This window comes from Pongo pygmaeus, chromosome 21 (genome assembly GCF_028885625.2).
Source record: "Pongo pygmaeus isolate AG05252 chromosome 21, NHGRI_mPonPyg2-v2.0_pri, whole genome shotgun sequence".
Lineage (NCBI taxonomy): Eukaryota > Metazoa > Chordata > Mammalia > Primates > Hominidae > Pongo > Pongo pygmaeus.
In genome coordinates this window covers 42,314,640-42,336,219 of record NC_072394.2, presented here as the reverse complement: position 1 = coordinate 42,336,219, position 21,580 = coordinate 42,314,640, and the positions used below count along the sequence as shown (strand labels likewise).

Below are 21,580 nucleotides of genomic sequence, written 5' to 3'. Positions count from 1 at the left end.
AGAAAATTTTTGCAACCTACTCATCTGACAAAGGGCTAATATCCAGATCTACAATAAACTCAAATTTACAAGAAAAAAGCAAACAACCCCATCAAAAAGTGGGCAAAGGATATGAACAGACACTTCTCAAAAAAAGTCTGGGCAGGCTTGACAGTGGCTGTATCCAACAGGATGCAGCAGAAATGATGTACTCTAGGGTCGAGGCCCAAGCTGCAAGAGACCAGCAGCTGTCACTTCCTATTTCTGGAAATATACACTCTTGGATACCTGAACAATCATTTAAGAAGTCCAATACCTTGACCCAGAGGTTCAAGGCTGCAGTGAGCTATGCTCATGCTACTTCCATCCTACCCCTCACCCAACCAAACCACTGCCTGGGTGACAGAGTGAGAACCCATCTCAAAACAAAACAAAGTCTAATAGCGGTTGGAAGATCACTGGAGAGGCCCTGAGAATAAAAAGATGTAAAGCAACCCAGTTAAGTACAGCATTCAAAGAGAACACATCCTCCCCAAGGTGTCAGGCACATGACCACAGCCATCTTGGAGTTTTAGACAAAGTCAGTCACCAGCTGAATAAAGCCTAGAGACCCCAGCCAGTGCCATAAGGAGCAGAAGAATAGCCCAACTGAACCCTGTTTGAATTACTAACTCACAAAATCATGAGGTACAATAGATAGTTGTTCAATAAGATGGCTAGGTTCTGGAGTACTTTATTACACAGCAACAGACAACTAGAACAGCACCTGAAAGAGTAAGTGAAGCTCTCTTGAAACGTTGGCTGGTTGTATCCCAAGTAAAATTCATCTCAGAGCTAAAGTGTCAGCCACAGTTCACCAGATAACAGCCCCAGTATGTCCTGGGACAGAGTCCATCAGTTCCCATGCTATGAAACAGATAGCCTACACACACAAGAGGCCTGACGGATCAACCTATTCCATAAAACTGCCTGCTCCAACTCATGTTCACAGTCTCCTTCCTTCCCTAGGAGTAGAGACTTTGAGGAAAGCAGTCAAATACTCCACTGAAAAGAGTTATCCCTGTTCAATGGTTTTTACTGAAATGGTGTCAAAATAAAGGAAAGTCCCTGGAAGGCCAAGAGGGGTGACTTAGAAAAGTAAAATGCAGTGACTTTTATTAAGATGACTCAGCTGACCCGATCCTACCCCCCAAAGTAGGCTGGATTTGGGGAAAGAAATGAATCCCTGGAACTCAGAGCTGCGGCTAGAGGATTTCAAACAGAACCATTGCTAAATACAGGTTCCAGCACCAATGTCTCCCAAAGAGAAAGCAGTAGTGTTTTTTTTTTTCCAGCTAAATCACACACACATTCCCTCTCTTTCTTCCCCTCTCTCATCGTTCATTAGCCTTCTTATTTGATGAAACCAGAAGCACCTGGATCCCCTAAAACTTCAGTCCCAGAAAGACAAAGGCAAACCCCCAGTCATTATGTCCAGTGAAAACCAGACCTGTACACGCAAAGAGGAAGTGCCAAGGCAAGGGCCCTGCTAAGATTACGGGCTGTTAATAAGGAAAGACAGAAGCCAGAAGGTTTGATGTACAACTCCACAAGCAGAGGTTAAGGGGAGAGACGGGGCAAGCTCATTTGCAAACTTGGTCCTGTTTCATTAAGTGAGAGCAGAGACAGCCTGTCTCAGTCCAGCAGAGAAGGAACTCATTATCCACGTAGGGAGCAAGAGATAAGAATCTTTTAATAATTGCTGGGAATTTTTTTATTATGATGTGGAATGCCAATTTAGGCCTCTCCTCTCAGGCTGGATACAAACAGCCTCCTTGGGAGTTAAAGCCTCTCCCCCCTACCCAGCTGTGGTCATTAAGGACAAAGAGGAGAGAGACGGATGTTTGCTCTGAGGAAGGCCTGCTGCTCAGGGGTGCCCTGCTGGCTTCAGGAGCCAAGTCTCCACCGGACAACTCTGGCCTGGCTGTCCTGCCACCTCCAGAACTTTCCCAGAGCTGAGGCTTTTCATCCGAGACCCTGTTTCCCTACCTCCAGTTGTCCCTGCCTCTCCTCAAGATGTTCGGAGTATCTGCAAAGGTCTGAGCTGTGATTTCCTTTTGCTTTTAAAAACTTCATGTATAGGATCTAAACAGAAACTTTAGACAAGAAATACTTCCTGTTCTAAAGGATTCACTGTCAAAATGAGTCTAATGGAAACTAGGCAATTCTATTTAGGTTTTACCAAGACACCCTTGCCTACCGGAGATTGGGCTTGTTGTTTAAAAGGGAGCTTAGCAAAGGATTAGGTGCATATCCTAATCTGATGCATTTCCCTTGATGTAATCTGAGAAACTGAAAGAGAAAGAGAATAAAAAGGGGAATGCTTTTTTTTTTAAATGCATTTGACCTCACAATTTGCAGAATGATCCAGATGGACCATTCTATCATTTGCAGGCCTCTTGTTGGAAGGCTGTGCAGGCCCTGAATTAGAATCCTGTGTCCTGAGGCTGCATTTTCTCAGGCAGTGACTGTAGTTCTCCTCAAAAGCTGAGAAGAAGGGAAATCAAGGCCTACCTAGGCCTGCAAGTTGCTGATCCTCCTGCCATGGGCTGTGTTGGGGGCTCCCCTTTGATCCCACCCAGATGGGCTTTTAGCCTCAGCACTCCAAAGGATTTTCACAAGTGGGTCCTTAATGCTTTCACCAGCTCTTTTCCTCCCTCTGCCCTGGCTCTGTACGGCCCTTCCCTTTTTTGTCCCCTCCTCTCTCCCTGCATCACGCCTGGCAGGGTGGATGCTGAATGACAGTGATGGTGGGTTTTAAGTCTGAGGTGTCGGGGCAATGAGGAGTCTTTGAGTCAGAAGGGCCTCGCTGTTTCCATCTCCACCAGCTGGGGCACCGTGCCCAGGCCTGGAGGCTCCGGGATCTGTCTGACTGTGAGCTCAGCGCCTGTTCCTTGGCTAGATTTCAGAGAGGCCTGAGGAAGTGAGGGGCGTTGCTGGCTCCCTGGTGGAATCTGTGCTGACAGCTCTCAGGCTTCGGCGGATTCCTGGTGCACAGCAGACAGCAGCTCCAGGGCAGACATGGCCGAGCAAGCTGCCCTGGGCCCTGCTAGCCTGCTCGCTGCTGCACTGCTAGTGTTGCCCCAAAAGCAATAATTCTATTAATGATAATCATCATCATCATCTAACAATCACAGCTACTGGGTATTGGGAGGCAACGGAGTGCTGCCCTGAAGAGCAGATTTAGTAATGTGTTCCCAGGTTTAGTAATGTGTTGGCGACTTCCTAGCAATGTGACATTGGAGGAATGGTTTAACATCTCTGAGCCTCGGTTTGCTCATCTATGAGAATGGGTAAGTGGGGTACCTACCTGTGCTGAAATTCAAAGAGACAGAGAGAAAGCTGGCTGCAATCTAAATGCAGTAAGACACAGCAGGTGCAGGATGGGACAGATGAAGCTGTGTGGTGGTTATGAAGACACGTGACATGAGCCCAAGCTGCTTCTGCTCCTGTCACTGAACCCTCCTAAGCCTTAGTTTCCTTAGCTAGTAAATGGGGATAATTATACCTCCCAAAGCTATTGAGAAAATGGAAATCTCCCATGAGGAGAATAAGAAATAAGTCCAGTTAATTTTGAAGAAAAAAAGAGAGGAAAGGGTGGAGATGCAGGATGAAAGTCCTCCAATTTGACTTTCTAGGACCCATGTTTTTGGTCTCTGTCCAATTCCATGCCCCTAACCACAACTTCTCTCCCACACAGACCTGCTCTAACCTGGCATGTCTCCACATGGGCATAAACCATTTACAAAACTACCCAGCTTGTTTCTTCTCTCTGGAATGCGCATCTTTCTCCTTTCCATCAGCTGATCCCTTATATAAACCCCTACGTCACCACCTTCAAAGAGGCTTCCTTGACTGATTTTGAACCCTACAATGAGCAGTGATTAATATTTTCACATAAAATAGCTTGTTAAGGTTTTACAAAGAGGTGGCCCTGGAGGTGGCAGAGGTCTCCTGCTCATGGTGAACCTGAGCCAGAAGCCCTGATTATTGTAGGCTGGCTTCAGGGTTAACATCCAGATTGTTTTGTTGATCTGGTGTCTTTGAACTGAGGAAATTCTCCAATGGTGTGTTCTCAACTCCCATGAACACCAGAGATAAAATGTTTCAAGAGGAGGAGGCTTAGTTTAGGTACTTAGAGATTGAGGAGAAGAGAAAGAAGGCAATTTTCCTGGATCACTCAGGATGCATAACCATAGTATTCAAAATTAAATTTTGGAGACAGTGTTACTACCATCCTCATCTTGTGCACTCCAGACGTACACAAGCTCCTTAATTCTGCAGCCTCCATCCCTGTTTCTGGCTCCCCATATCTTGAGCCCTCTTTCCTGCAATCCTCGAATACCCGACTTCTGTTCTATCTTCAGGCTTCCACTTAAATGACCCTTCCTCCAAGAAGACTCCCCTGAATGCACTATAGAAAGTCAAGCAATCCTTATTATTTTCTCTCCCTGCCTCCTATTAAATATTTTTGATAATACCTATTACAAAGCAAAATTATTTTATATTTTATAATTTTTACTGGGTTATATTTTTGTCTCTCCCTGTATAATAAGCATTTCATAATTTACCTTGCTTGTCACCATAGCTACAGTGTCTATAACAGGATTTGGTATCAATGAGTGTTTTTTGAATACATACGTGAGGGTCAAAAGAAGTTCTGAGTGGACTATAGAATGCTTTTCTTGAAGAGCTTCCTGAGGAAAAGAAGTCCATAAACTGCCCAAAGAAACTTGGTGACTTCATCTTTGCTAACTTTGTCTCTGCCTACTACTTTCAACCACAAATAATTGCTCCCAAATCAGGACCAGGGCAAAATTAAGGGTTGATAATGATTACTGATTAATCGTGATTCCTTTTGTGCCTGAAAATTCTACTTGAGTAAAGAAAGGACTCTGGCTGGGTTGGTGAGGTTGCTAAGTATAATTTGGGATTATAGACAAAGTACTGGGCTAAGCCATGTAAGTCTTCCTCATTTTGTGCTTTAAATGGTTGATAACCCAGAGAAGCAAGTCCACAAACCCTATCAGAGGCAGACACTTTGTAGCCTCTGCTGCAGTCGCTTCGACATAATTCCTCAAGTCATTGCAAGCCCAACCTCATAGCTCATCATATATAGGCCAACAGGTCAACATCTCCCAGTGCAAGAGGGCACATTTCTATAGTGACTAAGAACTCATGTGTTGAAGTGGGATGGAGTGAACTTTGAATTCTGGCTCCCACACCACACTTGACTTGTGAGACACTGGGCAATTCAGTTAGCCCCTGTACGTAAGACTCAGTTTGGCATCTGCAAAACAGGAATAAAAATGCCTTCCCCATGGGACTTATGTGAAAGGCAAGTGAGTCAATATCTGCGACACACTTTACACACATGAAAGATTAAGGAAAAAGTTGCAAACATTATTATCATGTGCTTTGGGATTTTCTTTCCCTACTGCAGGTGTGACTCACTGTGTCGTTATACCCTCTTCTCGTCGGATCTTCCTAGATCTACTTAGGATGCAATCAACAATACCAAATGCCTAGTGCATGGCAGCATGAAACAGTCACTGCCCTCAAAGAATTGATGCACCAGTGAAGGAGCATGCCACACACAGAGATAATTAGAAAATAATTCGGGATATCTGAAATGAAGGTTAAAAAAAATGTATGGGGTACCCAGAGGAATGAGCGATCTCACTTTCTGGGATACTGATATAAACCTTTATGGAAAGAATGACTTTTGAATTGGATGCTAAGTCATAAAAATGACAGGAGAGAGGGCATGTGTAAAGGTATGGAAGCGTACATGGGGGCAGCATTCTCCAGGGAGATGAAGATTCTAGTGGGACTGCAGAATGTCTCACAGTAGAGTGGTGACATGCAGGACAAGTCACACAGCTGCACTTTCTTCTGAGGCCCTTGGAAAATTAAAAAAAAAAAGTGGGAGAAGTGGGAAGAGCATTTGCTCAGGTTTGGATTGGAAAGGGAGCAAGAGTGGTGGCAGGTAGAACATTCAGGAGACTGGTACCTTAACCTATTCCAGAGATAATAAGGCCACATCTTCACCAGGGCATTGGGAGCAGAGGGAGAAAGGCTGGGGGATATTCAGAAAGCTGTATGGAAGGACACGTTAACTAGTTGCATTGCAGAAATTTGAGTGATGGCTTCTTAGAGCAAAAACAAGTAAATCTAGTGAACCTCATGAGAATGGGCCTGTTCTCATATTCCTGCCAGCTGTTTAACAGTCTCAAGAGGTGTTGAGGAAGTTGACATGAGCCCCTTTCTGTTGCAGCAAACCTGGGAAGATGGAGACAGCTTATGAACAAAAGTATGGGTACCAGAGAGGTCTCGGAGGCAGCCTAAAGGATGAGTCTAGAGCCTGCCTATCATCTTCTCAGAGAATATTGTCTTTAGAACACACCTGTCTCTACCTTTTCCTTTGTTTGTTAATTTGATTTGTCCGTGGCATCACCTTTGAAGTAGGGGTAGTGGGGTCTCAGAAACCAGCATTTTGAGAATTAATGACCATTGAAAATAACCTCTCCCTGCTGCCTTCTCTCTGGAATTCCAGGCCACCAGTAAGGTCAGTCTGGCCACCAAGTGAATAGGCCAGGGGCAATAAGGAGAATGGGCAGAAAGGTGCTCCATAGATAAGGAGAAGCTTTTGCATTTGGGACCAAGCCTTTCAGGACACACTGCATTTTGGAATCCACATCTCCAGTAATTAGCACCAGCACACAGGGACCAGTTCCTAAGGCTGGACTGATTCCCTGATGTCAGAGCACTGGCTCCGCAGGTGGAGAGCAGCAGAGTGTTTCTTATACAAGGACTGGGAAGGCTGGGGCAGGAATCCTGCATATGTACAGGGGCAAAAGGAGAGACAGAGAAATAATAAGAGAGTTCCTATGATTGACATAGGACGACACCATCTCCTGTGACCTTAACTTGTCCCAGTGACATTCATATGAGGCAGGGTTGTTACTATCCTCATCATCTTTCCCCTGGATAACTATGGTGAGCTCCTCAGAGGCCCCATTTTCACCTACACAGTGGCCAGGGCTACCCCTACAAACTATAAGTCAGGTTGTGGAGCTGCTCTTTTCAGCCTCCTCGGATGACTTCTCATCCATCTCCTTCAGAATAACATCCAAAGTCCTTATCACGGCTGCCTAGGACACCTGCTCTCACTCGGCAAGTACCACTCCCTCCTGTCTGCCTATGTTTCAGCCCCTCCAGTCTTCTTGCTGCTTCATCTTTGCATATTGAAAGCACGTATCTGCCTCAGGACCTTTGCACATCTGTCTCCTCTGCCTGGAAGCCTCTTCCTGCACAAGTGTGCATAGCTTACTCCCACACTTACTCACATCTCTGCTCAAACATCTCCTCCTCCATAAAGGCTTTAGCTGCTGTAGCTGAAAGAGCACTCCCATTACTCTCTATTGTCTTAGCCTATTTTATTTTTTCCTCATAACCTTTATCACCTGACATATCACATCTTTTGTCTTTGCTTATTATTTTCTTCCCCAACTAGAATAAAAGTTTTATGAAAGCAGGGACTTGTTACTCTTCTCTACTGTATTCTCAGTGTTAAAAATGTGTCTGGTTCCTAGGGTGTGCCCAATAAATGCTTGCTGAATATAAGAGTGAGTGTAGAAATTGTTATGGGCCAGGATAAATGCCTTTTGGTAATTTAATCCTTCCATCAACTCAGTGATGTAGGTTTCATTGTTACTCCTATTTTATGAATGAGGAAATGGAAGTTTTTGGAGGTTGAGTAACTTGCCCAGGGTAGCACTGCTAGTGAGCAGCAGAGTGGGGATTGGAACCCAGGTCGCCCAACTCTCTGGCCCACTAGGTGAGGTGATCTAGAAGAAAATGAAGGTAAATTAAGATCTCCTACCCCTGAAATTACCCAGGTAAAGGATAGTTTCATGCCCAGGTATTTGCAATCTGGCCTCTGCCCAGAGTGAATGATTTGGGGAAAATTAGGATAATGCTTCCAGAGAAGGCAGAGGTGTAGGGACTCAAGAGGAGAGAATATAGCTTCCACACGTAACCCCATGCCTGCAGCCTTCTGAATACCCATGGCTCACTCCTGCAGGCTCAGCCAGCCTCAGCCTCAAAGCCAACACCAGCATCAGGCAAACGATTTCTTTATGACTTGGCAGTGGTATTGGGTCTACATCATTTCTGATGCCATTTCTTTCTTGCAGCTATGTCTGGTGTTCACATGGTGAGATTCTCACTTTGTGTCCTTGCTCAGATTCCATGGTTTTCCACAACAAGGCCATCCCAGCACCATTAAGGCATTGCCAAAACACATTTTTCATATGACCTGGCACCTTCTATCTGCTTCCGGACTTTCTTAATACCAACTTGCTACCTGCCCTTTCTCCTGTGCCACCTGTTTGTACCTTCCTGGATGCCCACCCTTTATCTTATTCTCTGTAACTCGCTTCTTTACGTCTTTCTCATTTCCCATCTCTGGATTCCAATCATCACACAGTGCATGATGCCACCCCAGTCCCAGTTTGGATATTTTAATAGAAACTCAAAAACCAGTGTTTAGATACTGGAAATTTAGCATCATTAACAGAAATTGCAGAGCCTAGGATACTTGGGAATACTAAGGAGGGGCTAATTTAAAATTTAAATTATTTGCACACTTGGAGCCTGCACATATATCTTGGTATTGATCGTAGCTCTTTGGAAGCGATTTACGTTTTCAGCACACCTATAAGGCTGAGATTTATACTGCATTTGGTGTTTAACTAGCCTCTTAATGCATCCTGTTGAGCCATAGTATTGGTGGCCGTATTGTACATTTCAGCCTCAGTGCTGAATTGATTTGCTGAGTGGAGTTGAATTTAGGCCATTAAAATAAATAAATAAAATGAATAAGAGGGACTTCCAGGACCTCATGTCATATTAAAATCAACCAAAGGCAGAGAGACACAACCTCCAGAGTCATGATTGGGTATGGTGTTCCAGACACAGAACATGAATGAGTCCTTTTGATATGGCCACACATAGTAAACACTAGCAACGTGGAATTAAGGAAGGGACCAGGGCACAACGTACATACATGCTGATGTGAAATGAAGAAGACCTGAATCCAAATCCTGATTTTATCTACACTCCCTCCATAGCTGGATTTTCTTGTTTCTGGCTCCCAAATGAATGGCCCAGCCAGTGATTACATAGAATTCTCAACCCATTGTAGGTAATCCTCCCATCCTCAGATTTTGAGGTATGTCCAGCCTTTAGATTGGAACAAGAGGGGAACAGGTCTCAGCTCTCATCTAGGGTTGATTTGAAGGTATCTGTTGCTTTTATTACCCCTCAAAATTATTGCGGGATCTCAATTATTTCAACATTTTAGTGAATCTAATGGCCTCAGGGCACCTCAGACTACTAGGATCCAAGCCAATTAAAACATGGACCAGCTATTTTCCAAAATATTTATTCCAGATAAAAACTTATTTTGCCTCTTAGATAAGAAAATCACTGGACAATGTACAACTGTTGTGTTCCTCCTGGTTGTCTGAAATGGCATCACTTTCCTTTGCAGTAAGTACAGTGATGCCTGTCACATAAGCTGGCTTTTCAATGGAACCCAAAGCATGCTGGTCATCGGTCATTGTCAAGAGTAGGCTGCCACTAAAACCTTTTTTCTGAAGGAGGTGGCATATGAAGGTTGGTGTAACCAGGGTCATGGGTCATGATGGTGCCAGGGGGAGATATGTGGGGATGAGAGCACCAGGAGTCCTTCCTTTCTCCTCAGCTGAGTGAGGCAAGGTCCCATCATTCATTCAGCCTGGGTCTCTTGATTAGCCATTTCAGAATTTTCTAAAAAGGACATAGTCATTTCTTTACAATGCATTGACCAATGTCTCTACAAATGCTTGCCCCTTAAATAAAAGGTAGACTTGGCTTATTCACCCTTTCAATGCTTCTCATTCTAATCTTAATTTATAAGCACATGGGTCCCATCATAGAAGTTACATATTTGTAAAAATGTTGGAGCCATAAAAAAGAAAGGGATAAAAGGGAGAGAACAGAAATAGATGTTTGTATTTGTGTACCTCCTTCAAATTATCTTTACTTTTTCAATAAAGAAATATTTATTGATGGCGCTCAGTAATTTTTTATTGACAAGCAGGAAGACAATAATATAGCAGGATCCTGGTGATTTCCATCATTTGAAACATAGCAAATGGCAAGATAGCCAGATACTACTTGGAAGGGACCTCTAAATTCCAGGTCAAGGAATTTGGACATTATTCTGTAGGACAGAGGCTTATATTAAAGGGGTTTTGCACAAGAATGTGACATTATTCAATTTGTATATTGGAAATATTTGGCTGATGGTGATGTGAAGAGTGCATTGTACCTGGGTGAACTTGGAGGCAAAAAAATTAATTAAGAGGCCATTGCTCTGGGTGAGATGTAATGAGGCCTTAAAATCATGAGTAAATTGTAATGCCACCTACAATTGAGATAACCTAAAAGGTAATTCACCAAAGTTTATAATTATTCCATTTACACACATGCACACACACACACACACACACACACACACACACACACACACACACACATCCCTACCTCACATCATGCTTCCATACCACAGCAATTGCATTCATTTACTTCTCAACTATCATTAAAAAAGTCAAAAATGCATTTCAAAAACAATATGGCTCTTCAATTCCTCTTAGACTATGATCTCTTTAAAACTTTAGACATGTGTGAAAAACTAGAGTAAGAATCAATACTGCTGACTTCACAGAGTTCCTTTGTGGCCTCCCTCATTTTAGTCCAGCCTGAGTATTCAGCTTCCTTTTTTCTCCAAGCACATCTGCAGAGCCAGGGAGAAGTTGCCACAAGCCTCTTCTATGAAACTTGGGCTCTCTTCAAAGCAGTGATTCTGTTTCAGTAAAAAGTCTACACAAGAGCTTGCCCCATTATAAAAATCTATTTAAACAGGCACTGGTTTATTTACTGTAACCAGAGCATAGTGGAACTGGAGCTGGGATAATTAAGCCCTAATTTATCAACACTTTAGGGAACAGCACTTTTGAAATGGAGAGTTTAAAATTGGGATGAATGGTTGGACTGGGGCAGGCTGGCCTTGCCTGGATTCTGAGAAGAGGCAAACATTTCCATAAGTTGTATACTAATGCTGACCTACACAGCCTGTGGTGTGGTGCCCTCCAAATGCCAATTACCCCAGGTCTTACCTGCCATAAGGCCCTCATCTGTGTTCAGGGGATAGGAGGCCAGCTAGGGTCAGTAGAATAGTCCACCTTAGAGATTTCTATGCACTTCTCACAGACTGATATATGGAAAGTATATGCTTGAAAAGCACTGGACATCTTCTATGTGCCTGTTGTTGTGCTAGTTTTTAAAAATAAAATTAAGTTCTAGGTTGCATGCCAAGTACACTCGTCTTAGAAGGGATTAAATGAGATTTGTTGCCAGCTCACTCTCCACATGCATTTCCTGCCATGCCTCTGAGCCTATCTTCATCTCTCTAGTTACTAACAAATAACAACTGCTTCTAGAACAGACCATGACTTTCTACATGTCCTTTGCACATTCTCTTCCCTCATCCCTTCCCTATATTATTCAAGTAACTCTGACATCTGCAGGTCCCTCTCAAGGGTTTTTTTTCTTTGAGACTCTCCCAGTAAGAATTATGTCTTTTATTCTGTCATTCCAATTTTCACTCATTTTTCTGTTTATTTGTTCATTCAGTCAGCAAATATTTATTGTAACATTTAATTACATTAGAAACATAGTTGTAGTTGCTTGAGTTACAGCAGTGAATAAAACAACACTCCTGCCCACAAGGAGTTCACATTCTAGAACAGGGAAGGGAAGGGAAAAGAAAGATAATATATCAGGTGATGATATGGCTAGGAAGAACACAGATATGGGAATAGACCCCAAGAGAGTGGATGTTATTTTACATAAGGTGGAAAGGGAAGATGCCTATGACAAAATGCCATTGAGCAAAGACCTGAAAAAAGTTAGGGAGCAAACTTGGCAGATATCTGGGAGGCAAGTTTGAGGGCAGAGGCAACAGTAAGTGCCAAGACCCTGAAGCAGGATTATGAATGGTGTATTCCAGGAAGACTCTACTCTTATCGGTTATGTGTACTATACACACATATAATGTTTCATCTTGCTATAGTTTTTCATCTGCCTTTACCCCTAGACTGTGGCTCCTGGAGACCAGAGACTATGCTGTATTCATATCTGTATCCCTAAGGTCCAGGGTCTAGCACTGCTTCCAGACCATCATCAATGCTTAGTAAATACTTGTTAAGTGAAAGAATAGTCTCAGTTATCTTCCCAACAGTCATATAAAAGAGTTTGACAGTTGGGAAAACTGAGACATAGAGGGTTTAATAATGTTTGCATAGCTATTAAATAAGCAGCAGCATCTAGATTCTGACCCATGATGGTAAGTCCCAGAACAAAAATACTTTCACAACAGTCTTGTTTGTGAAGTCAGAGCAAATCCTTCTGCAAGCCCAGGGTCAGGGGCCCGCAAGGTAGAATTTGTGTGGTATCACTAAGCATCCCTGAACCCAGCTGACGCTGTCCGCCTGCATGCTCACCCACCTGGCTACCTTCCATCATGTCCTGTGGAGTAACTGATGCTACAGATGTGACATTCAGTCTGCCCTATGGCTCATCAGAGAGTGTTGTGTGAGCAGAAAAGAGCTTGTATGAAATGCATCACAGGTTGGGTCCATCTCCATAGCTGGGTGACAGAAGGAAGAAGGGGACACCAGGAAACACTAGTGATGTCTGGAGTGGAGCACTGTGCCAAGTGCAAAGAATAGAGCAACAAAGGGTAGGCAGGAAGGAAGATGGAATTCTCTGTCCACATAGCTAAAGTGCACTGACTCAGGCATTGTTCCAATCAGCAGAATTTTCACTGGAGTTTCACAAGGTTGGGATTGAAAAAGAGAACAGTAGTGCCAGTCCTGGGTTGGGCAGGTAGCAGGGCAATGGGGACATCTGGGAGCAAGGATGACAGGCCTGCAGTGAGAGAGGCAAGCGTGCAGTGCCTGCTGTGTCTGCAGTGGGCAGGTGTGGGCGCAGGCAGCCACAGGGTGCTGTGCAGTCCGATGAGAGGCCCCAAGTCCCTGGCTCTGGTTGATTTGCCCTGGGTCTGGATGTTTGCCTTGGCAGCCCCGGAGCATTAGCCTTGGCCTCTATGTGATTCCCCAATGACCAGGCAGCCGGGCCAGCACACCTGAAAGTCATTAGCTTGGGGTCCCATTTTGTTCTCACATTTCCAAGCAGTGACCCGCAGCCATGTGTAACGGGGCAGGCACTTTATCATTTTGTGCTTTCCAGTCCACCACACCTTTTGGGCTTCCCCTCCCATCAGTCCTTGCCCAAGGCCTACCAGTCCCCCAAAACACAGAGCTAACAAGGACTCTTTTCTTTCCTCTTCAATAAATACTTATAAGACTTGATTATTATGTTTGCAATCTGTTTCAGTCAGCCTTCATTTTTTTCCATTAATGAGTATCCTGAGGCTCTGAGTGGTTAAATGACTTGCCCAGAATCACACAGCAAATAAGTAGCAGAGTCCGGGTAAGAGCCGAGGCCTATCTGACACCAACAGGCTCCAGCCACTTTGCCATGATGCTTGCCACCTGTGACATCTTAGCCCACCTTTCCACCTAGTGTTAACCCATTGCTCATCTTTTTAAAAATATCAATTACTTAAAAACTGATAGTCTTTTCAGTGTATTTGTAATCACTTGTATTGTTGTTACTTTCTTTTAAAATGTGATTTTAAATCTATTCTCCTAGAAATATGTTTTTCTAGCTTTTCTAGCTACCATTTCTATAAAGCAGTGGTTCTCAACCAGGGAATTCCTCCCTGCCCTCAGGTGACATCTGGCAATGTCTGGAGACATGTTTGGTTGTCACAACTGGGGCAGGAGTGTAGTTCCTGGCATCTAATGAATAGAAGTCAGGGAATCTGTTAAACATTCTATAATGCACAAGACAGCCTCTCAACTAAAAAAAAAAAAATCCAATCCAAAGTGTCAACAGTGCCAAGGTTGAGAAGGTCTGCTCTAAAGCCATCAATATCTGTATATAAAGATACATTCTTAAGACCATTATTTTCCTACAAATAAATCTTATCTTTGATAATATAGCACCATGAATAACTTATTTAGTGTGTTATATAGTCAGTACAGTGTTATAGCTCATTGTAGCTGACTGTGTGCATGTCTTCCCAACTCTATGTTCAGTGACAATGTACTGAGCTTGAAATTGACTAAGGTGAGACTTTTATGCCATGAACATTGGCAAACTCTATATCAGGGCTTTTTGTTTTTCTTCTGGAGAGCCAGCTTATTAGCATACCATGAACTTTCTATGGGATAGGAATTGTACATTGCCTTGTTGAATCCTCACAATAACATTCTGAGGTAACTAATACAGTTATCCCAATTTAACATTAGGAAACTGAGGTACAGAAATTTATAACAATCTGTCATACACAATATCATTACTAAGTGGTGGGGACAGAATTTGAAACCAAGCAGTTGCACTGCAGAACCTACACTTTAAGCACTATACTGCATGAACAAATATTAATTAGAAACAACTGTAATGCACTGTGTTTTCTGAGTTGGTCCATTTGAGATTGAAGAGTGGATATTTACATTAAGCACGTTGCATTCCAATATCACCTTACAAATTTGATGTCCTCATAAATGATAGACTTGCTATGAGTACTCCATTTTAGGTAAATGTATACATTTTAAAATGAACGATGATTAAACAAATTCACTAAAGAGTTCTTAAAATCCTAAAAGCAGTTCTCCTTCAAATTGCTGCTTAAATGTCACCTCTTCAGTGAGGTCTTTCTTAATGAATATTTTAAAATTGCAGCCACATTACCTCCCCAGAGGCCCATCCTGCCCGCTTCTTTCTCATTTTATCCATAGCACAAACTCCTTAAGGCTGTGTTTTGTTTTGTTTCACTTCAATACTCCCAACACCTAGAACACCACATAGCACATAATATACTCTCAAAAAAGATTTATTAAATGAATAAATAAAGGACAAACACAGAGACTTCCCGAAGAATACTAAACAATCCCATCACTCATGGAAAGGGCATATCCTACCATTTTTATGTATTAAATTCCACATTTAACATGTATCTATGAGAAATGCAAAGTAAGGCAGCATTTGCCCTTAAACAAATTTGGTAAACATATTTGCAGTAGTCAAAATTGGAAGACAAATTATACACCTAAAACAATTGAGCTGGTTTAGCTGTATTGATGCTGGTCTTCTAATTAGATGGAACTTCTCACCAAAGTCATCCTAGAACACTTAGCATTTGCCAGCATCACGGTGGGGATAGACTTGGAACCCATATGGCAGATAGAAATAGGTACTAAATACTACATGTGTGCAGAATTGAATCTGTCAATAAGTCTTGCAGAAGACAGTGTTTATTAAAGAGGGACTTCTCAACATCACTGGCTTTATCCAACTCCAAGAAACAGAAGTTCAAAATGTCCTCTTACATCAGTGTTATCAAAGAGTTTATGACTCAGTCCCCAAAAGAAAGTGCAACAAAGACAAAAATTGACCAATGGGACCTAATTAAACTGAAAATCTTCTGCACAGCAAAAGAAACTATCAACAGAGTAAACAAACAACCCATAGAATGGGAGAATATGTTCAGAAACTACACATCTGACAAAGGTCTAATATCCAGAACCTATAAGGAACTTAAAACAACTCAAAAAACAAACAACAACAACAAAATTAAAAAATGGGCAAAGAACATAAACAGATATTTATCAAAAGAAGACATACAAATGGCCAATAAACATAAAAAATGCTTTACATCACTAATCATCAGAGAAATGCAAGTCAAAACCAAAATGAGATATGATTTCACAGCAGTCAGAATGGCTATTGCTAAAAAGTAAAACAATAACAGTTGCTGGTAAGGCTACAGAGAAAAGTGAATGCTTATACACTATTGGTAGAAATAGAAAAGTTCAGCCACTGTAGAAAGCAATTTGGAGATTTCTCAGAGAACTTAGAACTACCATTCAACCCAGCAATCCTATTACTGGGTATACAACCAAAGGAAAATAAATAGTTCTACAAAAACAAAACAAAACACAAATACACTCCCATGTTCATAGCAACACTGTTCACAATAGCAAAGACATGGAATTAACCTAGGTGCCCATCAAGGGTAGATTGGATAAAGAAAACGCTATATATATGCCGTGGAATACTATGCAGCCATAAAAAAGAATAAAATCATGCCTTTTACAGCAGCGCATGCAGCTGGAGACCAGCATTATAATCAAATTAACACAGGAAAAGAAAAACAAGCACTGGACATTCTCACTTCTAAGTGGGAGCTAAGTATTGGGCACATATGGACATAAAAATAGAAACAATAGGCACTGGGGTCCCCTAGAGAAGAAGAGAGGGAGGAGGACAAGGGCTAAAAACCTGCCTATTGAATACTGTGCTCACTTTCTGGGTAATGGGATGATTTGTACCTCAAACCTCAGCATCGCACAATATACCCACATAACAAACCTGTACATGTATCCCCTGAATCTAAAATAAAAGTTGAAAATTATTTTACAAAAGAAAAAAAGTCCTCTTGGAAAGGAACATAGTTTTAGTTAATGCTTCAGCCTTCCCAGTATTTGACAACTGTAGATAGGTTTGCCAGATATAGCAATAAAAAATACAGGGTGTCCAGTTGGATTTGAATTTCAGATAAACAACAAATATTTTTCAGTACCAGCATATACATAGATATTGTTTACCTGAAATTCAAATTGATTTGGGTATTTTATATTTTCTCTGGCAACCCTAGCAGGCAGCTCAGGCCAGACTCTAGAGTTGCCTGGTTACTGTCAGGACCTCCGCCATCCAGAGTGCTGAGGAGGCAAGGATGGAGAACAGGGACAGGAAGTAGTCTCCAGGACACGATCGGTCAACAGTTCTGGGCACAGGCAGTCCCTCCCTTCTGCTTCAGAGGAGCACAATATTTGAGAATCAGATAGCCTGATTTCTGGTGTCACCTAAAACTCTTGTTCTGTTTTGTTTTCCCTTCTATCTGCATCCACTGATTTCTCTCATTGCTTCTGTTATGGCAACAATCAGAGTTGTCATAAAGCCTGCTTGACTCACAGAATGCAAGGGACGCTTTTAAAGATGCAGATCTGAGATCTTATCCAACAAGCAGGTCTAGGATTGGACTTGGGGATCTGTTTTTTTACATCTCTTTGGGAGATTCTGATAATTTTCAAAAGTTCTCTTGGAAAGGAACATAGTCTTAGTTAATGTTTCAGCTCTCTCACTGTTTGACAACTGTAGACAGTAGGGTTGCCAGATGTAGCAATCAAAAATACAGGGTATCCAGTTGGATTTGAATTTCAGATGAACAACAAATACTTTTTCAGTACCAGTATATACAAATATATTGTTTTCTGAAATTCAAATTCAATTGGATATTTTATATTTTCTCTGGCAACACCAGCAGGGAGCTCAGGCCAGACTCAGCTCAGGCCAGGTTATTTGGGGAAACCCCCTATTTTAGGTGTTGGCCTGAGTTCCTCGGTTTCACCAGATGTTATACATTGTTAGGAAATGTTGGCATGCAGTTTCATAAGTACTCTTATGAAAGTCAGGGATCCAGGCTGGAATGAAATGTGGCCCACCCCAGGACTGGGAGAAATATTGGGAAATATGGCTCATGGTGCCATGGAAGGAAGCATAAACAGCCTAGTATGACAGAGATGACACAACAGCAGGCTATGTTTAGAGCAGGTACACAGCAGTGCTGGAGAAACAGGGACAATGGGATTGGGAGATCCAAGGTGAAATAAGATGACTGCTACCATAGGAAATCTGGGCCACAATTCTAAATCCATAGAATAAAAGCAGGTGGCATAAAGGAGGCAGTTCACTGAGCTACCTGGCAGCACAAAATCAGATGATCTAAACATTATTTCACCTCTTTAAGCTTAAGTGTGTTTATATGTAAAATGGGGATTCATTAAGGTTTTCACTCATTTATTTAATATGATTACCCACAAGCCAGTCATCTACTGAGTGTTGCAAATACACCAATGAATAAAATATGTGAAATGCTTGACTTCATAGAGCTTACAGGCTATCAGGGAAGGCAGATAATAAAAAGGTAAAAGGGCATAAACTGTTATTAATGTAAGTAGTTATAGATAGAAATTTCTAGTTAATACTATAAAGGGAACAAATAGTTATAGTACAGGATGCTTTCAATAAATTAAACACACACCCAGATACGCACGGAGCTATAGAAATATGATTGTAAAAGACAAGGGATAGAGAAACTCACCAGTCAAGTGCAGCCAGGAAAGCAAAACACGTGCAAAGTACTTCAATAGAGAAAACTTAATGTAGGGAATTAGTTTTAAGGTATAAGAAGAACTAAAACAGTGAAGAGGAGATGAAGCAAGAGATTAGCAACTGTAGAAAGTGAGTGCCTTATCTAGGGCTGGAGGGGCAAAGGAAGAAACCAGTTTTGCAGGATCCCAAGAGCCCTGTGGAAACTGGGACTGTGGCAGGCCTGCTAGGCCATCAAGGCATAAGCTGTCCAGTGAGAGTGGGAGCTGCAAGAGAAGCACAGTTGCTTCCAGAGATGCTGCCCCAGGTGGGAGAGGAAGAAAATTACCCTGGCCTTTTCCTGTCCTATGTCTTGCCAAGTCCTTCAGTTGGCCATATCTAGCCAGAAACTAGTGGTCAAGGGAGCCTGTAAATGTAGTTTCCTGAAATACAGAGAAGATGGAAAGAAGGGTAAGGAATATATCCAAGTGCAGACAAATGACCAGCACAAGCAGTGGGTAATAGGTTGGAGAAGTGGGATAAATGGTACCCATCTTGTTGGGTTTTTACCATGGTAGAAGAGCCTGTATGTGTGAACTTCTTAGCACTGTGATAATATGAATTGAGTATGTAACTGGTGCATGGTCTCAATTTATGTTAGTTTAATGACGTAGTATTGGCTCCTAGATGTTTTGACAACTGAATTCATGCATGGGTCTGGGACAATCGGCCAAGAAGAATGTCAGGCCAGAGGAAGGTGTCCATAAGAAGAATACAAAATGCAGAATTCAGAAATAGCTGTTGTGCCAGATGAACAAGATAGGGACTGTAACAGAGAGCCCTAGCAGCTGCCTGGTTTCATTACAAGTCCCACAGGACAGGCTGTGCCTAATATTAGAGCCAAATCCTGGCTCTCAAAGCAAAGCATGAGCCACTTTCAGCCAACCAGCCAAGGTGAGTTGATGATGTGCTCACTGGGTGGATGAAGTTGCATGTGGGAGTTAAGAAAGCCCTATATTTGGAAAGCTAATTGTCTGTGTCCCGTTTTCCCACTGATCATTGATAACTGGACATTGATAATAGTATGGACGTGATGGGGTGAGCATAATGAGAATATAACATAGAAATGTGCTCCCCATAGGAGCAATTAGATTATTAGGTTTCCTAAAGACCAATGCAGTTGGATATATTACTCTGGATATATGCACTTGGTATATCATATAGGGTGCTTCTATCATACAAGGCACACTCAAAACTGTTTAGCTGGAAAGAATTTAATAAAGGGACTGTTTACAGAGGTGTAGACTGAAGGTTGGTGGGGCACCCAGGAAGCAGCTATAGGGAAAGCCAAGGGGAGGGAACTGGGACTGGTCTAGTGAGAGCCATGGGACATGCTCACCTAAGAGGAGCCATTTTCAGCTAATGTCAGAACTGCAGTGAGGCAGGGAGAGAGTAGGGGTATATATACTCCCAATTATCTCTCCTTCTTATTTCATGTATCTTGCCAGTGCCTCTTTTTTTTTTCTTTTTTTTTTTTTTTTTTTTTTTTTTTCTGAGCTCAACAAGAAGCAAAAGGTCAAAGGACCTTGAGCAGTGCAGTCCTTAGGAGTCAGCCTCCAGAGACACAGGGTCACAAAAGGCCAATATTTGATTAGGGAGGAGGGTAGTGGCAAGCCTAATATCTCACACATAAAGTGTCTCAAACTTTGAGAGCATCAAAAGATGGTTCACTCTCCAGTTGTCCAGCCATAATCTTGAACCACTTTCCATTGGCCAATTTCACCTGGAGATCTCACTCATTTGAAGTTAGGACAAAGATCTGAGTGGAATCTACAAACTAAAGGACTTACTCAAGACAGAGTCTCTAAAATGGTGTAGCTGTAGCAGCCCATGAGAGCTGACGATTACACTTACAGAAATTTTGTGTGCTAGTTGTTAGATGCAGCTGTTAATAAAAATTACATTAATAAACTTTAAGTTAATAAATTGCATTTTAAAAGGTAATAAGTAAATACTCAAAATTCAGTATTTTCAGTTATTGTACTAAAATCCATGCTTGTGAGGTTGTTTACATCTATTATATCCATATGATGGAAATGCTATATAATGTTGTAGTACTGTGGGTCCATTCTCAACATTCACATTCAGTGATTCAACATTGATAGCTTAAAATTGGCCATAGTGGTCAATTTTAAGTTTACACCATGGAAAGTGGCATATGCTACAAATGAAAGTTTGTTCCAGGGGAGCTGGTTTTTGAACATTTACCAGCACAGCGCTCGACTCTCCTACCTCACTTCACTCCTGCCCCCCATCAAACCTTGACCAGACTTTTGACAATGAAGAAGGGAAAAAAATGATGTCAGAAATCCTTAAGAGCCTTTACTTCTTTTCAGGAGCAGAATCATTCATGGGAAAGACAAGCACTAGCTTCTGAAACTTTGGCTTTTTCTCTCTTGCCTGAAGATTAAAACAAACAAAACATTATCCTTTTCCATGTTAAGTCTTTAAACAATTACATCAGGCTTGAGTCTGACACCCTAAAATAGGAGGGTAAATTGGAGAAGGGCCAAGAGTATATGAAGTGGCAGACTAGGATTAGGCAGCATGTGTGGTTGTAGAATACAACATGCTGAGATACAAAGAAGCCTGCAAGAATGGGAAGTTCTTGGCTGGGCGCAGTGGCTCATGCCTGTAATCCAAGTGCTTTGGGAGGCTGAGGTGGGAGGATTGCTTGAGGCCAGGAGTTCAAGGCCAGCCTGGGCAACATAGCAAGACCCTATCTCTACAAAAACATTTTTTAAATTAGCCAGGCACTATGGCATGCTACACGTCCCAGCTGCTTGGGAGACCAAGGCAAGATGACTGCATGAGCCCAGGATTTCAAGGCTGCAGTGAGCTATAATTGCTCCACTGCACTCTAGCCCAGGTGACAGAGCAAGACCCTGTCTCAAAAAAAAAAAAAAAAATGGGAAGATCTTTATTTATCAATACTCCTCTTTACCAGAAGACTATACTGGAAGAGGGTGGAATTAGTAAGACAGACCTAGATTTGTATTTCCTAACAACATAATATTGAGAAGTCTTCTTGTTTTCTTGCCTACAAATTGGAGATTATAATCGTTATGTCATAGAATGGAAAACATTGAGTGATAGAGTATATGACAACAACTGA

At 42.1% G+C, this 21,580-nt stretch overlaps 1 long non-coding RNA gene across 1 annotated transcript in view; it reads left to right on the top strand.

Annotated features, from left to right (window-relative positions):
* Nucleotides 1-1,826: 1,826 nt before the first annotated feature.
* LOC134738914 (uncharacterized) overlaps nucleotides 1,827-21,580 on the top strand; it is a 75,940-nt gene continuing 56,186 nt past the window's right edge. The window contains exon 1 of the long non-coding RNA XR_010125195.1: nucleotides 1,827-2,055. This is a non-coding gene — a long non-coding RNA (uncharacterized LOC134738914). The remainder of the gene's footprint in view (nucleotides 2,056-21,580) is intronic.